Below are 3,676 nucleotides of genomic sequence, written 5' to 3' on the forward strand. Positions count from 1 at the left end.
AGATGACTGACAAAATCAGGAGTAGCCTACACCCACCACCACAACAACATAACACTGGTGAATGTGGACCATAACACATGAGTTGTTGTTTTTTTGTATAGTTCTTAAAAATAAAAAAAATAAATAAAAAGGAAACTTGTTTTGGAGAGAATAATAATTATTACTATTAGTTAATTACTCTGGGCTGAGATTTCCTAGGAACCAAACAGGCTCAGGATGATGATGTTGGTATAATATGAAAACGGCTGGTAGATTTAAGACACAAAATAATAATTTATTAAATGAATCAAATATGAACATATCTGACAGTGGCTTGTTGATCTTTACATTGTTAGTGAATTTCCTAACCTGGGCTGGGACTCCCATTCATACGGTTTCATATTGGACTTTAACTTATCGTTGCACTTACAATAAAGTAGCTGTGCTCAATTTAGGTCATCCTGTAGGTCTCATCTGCGTTTTTTCCTGCATCCACCGTGTGTGTGTGTGTGTGTGTGTGTGTGTGTTTGTGTTTGTGTGTATTTGTGTGTGCGCACTTCAGTCGTGGTGTTAACGGAGCAACAGCCCCCCCGCCCGCTGCAGAGAGCCGGCGGGATTGAAACAGCTTTCAGCTTTCACTGATGTTAACATGTGTACAGGTTGGCAGTAGAGTCTGAAATGTGTTGCTCGTTCTCTCGCTGGACGTTTGTTGGTAATGTGAGATGTTCGAGTCACACACACGTCTCGTCTTCATAACAGAAACAAGGACATTCATTTTACCCGTTCTCCCTCCTGCTTGGTCAGTGGGCTGCTGGGATTGTGTAATGAAAATGCGATAGGGAGCCCCGGCTGTCAATCAATGTCTTCCATGCGGGTCCCTGATTGGACCAGTAAGCAACCGCATACCCTGCTTACCGATAGTTACGCGTCTGAATCACTCAATTCTCATTGGCTACCTGCCAAGGTGGCAGGTAGATTGACAGTGTTACCCGCCAATTGCAAAATTCACTTGCATTTGGCGGGTGGGCGGGTGTTAATTCCATGCCCTGATGAGATCTTTAGGATTCACACAAACTTACAATATTTGACATCCATATTCAAACAAGTAATTATTCAGATGTGATGTCGCAATTGAGCTTTGGGTGCAGCATGTTGGCTCTAAAACAGGCCGAAGCTTTCATCAACGAGCTGGAACAGGAAATCTCTGAGCTGATGAAGAGGAGCACTGAGGTGGAGCAGGTGTTACGCTCTGAAGACCACCTCCATCTTCTCCAGAGTGTCCAGTCCCTAAACATCCAACAACCTCCACCCACCAAGGACTGGACAGAGGTCAGCATCCGTCCATCATCATATGAGGGGACTGTGGTGAAAGCTGTGGTTCAGCTGGAGGAGACACTCAGTAAAGAGATGAAGAAGCTGCTTGAGTCTGAGCTGAAGAGGGTCCAGCAGTATGCAGTGGATGTGACTCTGGATCCTGATACAGCACATCCTGAACTCATCCTGTCTGATGATGGGAAACAAGTGAATCATGGTGATGTGAGGAAGAATCTCCCAGACAACCCAGAGAGATTTTCTAAGTGTGTTTTTGTTTTAGGAAAACAGAGTTTCTCTTCAGTCAGATTTTACTTTGAGGTTCAAGTTAAAGAAAAGACTGATTGGGAGTTAGGAGTGGCCAGAGAGTCGATCATCAGGAAGGGAGACATCACACTGAGTCCTCAGTATGGTAACTGGATTATAGTGTTGAGAAAAATAAATCAGTACTACGCTCTAGCTGACCCTCCAGTCCTTCTCTCTCTGAAGTCTCCTCCTCAGAAGGTGGGGGTGTTTGTGGATTATGAGGAGGGTCTGGTCTCCTTTTATGACGTAGATACTGCAGCTCTTATCTACTCCTTTACTGGCTGCTCCTTCACTGAGAAACTCTTCCCATTCTTCTGCCCTGGTCTTAATGAAGGTGGTAAAAACTCTGCCCCTCTGATCATCTCTCCTGTCAGAGTAAACTAATCACTGATCTCATTTCAGGTATTGATTTATTTTTAATCAAGGGAACAAATGTACATATTCATATATGTTACATCTTATTTTCTACAGAATCTGTTTCCTGTGGTGACTGATTTACACTTTATTCCATTTATTATGATATGGTTAAATGTGCCGCAATTCTTTTAAATTAAATCAAACTTCATTTTGACATATTTGGTGTCTTTAGAAACTGATTTCTTCTGAAATTTATAATAAATGTCTGTGGGTTTAACAAGTTTAAATAGATGTCGTCCATATGACGTGTGTCATGATGCATCAAATGAATGTGTTGATTATGTAATCAGATACACATTTATTTGTTTTTGATGTGCAGCCACAGAAAACATATTGCTGAATATGTCATTGTGTCATGAAGCTTCATTTAAGAGTAAAGCCTATTACATCCCATAGTGTCTACAGAACACAGGATGTGTCGTTGTTATACCGGGTATAAACAGTTAATGGATGTTTCTATCTTGTGTGAAGTGTTTTGGATAATTACTGGTCACTTTGGGCAGTTTTTATTTGTTTCAGTTACAACTGAGAAGGGTCTGGTGTCAGCCAGGCTAAGATGGTTTATGAGTCACATAAATCTGTAAATATGTGATTGTAGAACAAAAACTGTAAAATAAAGCAGTTGTTGAACACAAGGCCTGAGGAAGCAGTGACTTGAGCACCAAACACTGAACAGAAAAGCTGATTTACACACAAGTTGTATTTCAGTCGAGGATGATCTTTATTTATTCTTTTGAATTTTAAAACATTCATGATGTCGAGAATAAACTTGAACTTTCAGTATTGGTGCCAGGCATAATAAAAAGAATAAATATTAATTGAAAAAATTGCAATAAAGAAAAATCAATGACTACAATGAAGTCGATATTATCAAAAAACAATTGCAATATTGAAAATAGGTTGAAATATCAGGAACAATGTTGGAAGATCTACCTCCTCCCATTTTGTTCCCTTATTGGTCTTACATGGAAAGTTGTCTTAACATTTAATAGTTAGACTAGATATTTATTGCAGATATCTGCAACAAATATCCAGTATCACAGTTGTTGCGGAGACATGTAGTTCCATTTGTTTAAGGTGCACATCAGACTTCAGCTCTCAACACATACCTTACACAGGACCATAAACTGGGCTTTCATCTTTTAAAGATGAAAATAATATTAGGTTCAGATCATACTCTTCATAATCAACCTGAGCTGAAGATTTGCATAAATGATCTAACTGTTGAACAGGTCCAAGAGACCAAAACCTTTGGGAGTTATTTTATATAGTAAATTGTCATGGACAAAACATATAAATATGATGGTTGTATAAGATGGGAAGTGGTGTTTCTGTTGTTAAAACATCTGCACCATGTTTGTCACAAAGCTCAACCAAAGTGGTGATTCAATATTTAATATTGTCTAATATTGACTATTGTTCAGCAGTATGGCCTAATACAACTCAAGACAAAATAACAACATTGCAAATTGTACAAAACACAATTGCAATTCACAAATGTTTAGGTTGGCTATCTGTGAAAAACAGATTATTTTATTCATTATTTGTATTTTTAGGAACATTCTTGTAACAAAGAAACCATCTATTTTATTTATAATAATTGAACATTTAGGTTAAATAAATATGACTATGCCACTAGACATCAGAGATGTTAAGTAATGTT

General features: G+C 38.5%; 1 pseudogene; it reads left to right on the top strand.

Moving 5' to 3' along the window:
* The first annotated feature begins 1,059 nt into the window (after nt 1-1,059).
* Nucleotides 1,060-2,676, top strand: LOC114566507 (pyrin pseudogene; annotated as a pseudogene).
* Nucleotides 2,677-3,676: the final 1,000 nt, after the last annotated feature.

The sequence above is a fragment of the Perca flavescens genome, chromosome 2 (assembly GCF_004354835.1).
Source record: "Perca flavescens isolate YP-PL-M2 chromosome 2, PFLA_1.0, whole genome shotgun sequence".
Taxonomy (NCBI): domain Eukaryota; kingdom Metazoa; phylum Chordata; class Actinopteri; order Perciformes; family Percidae; genus Perca; species Perca flavescens.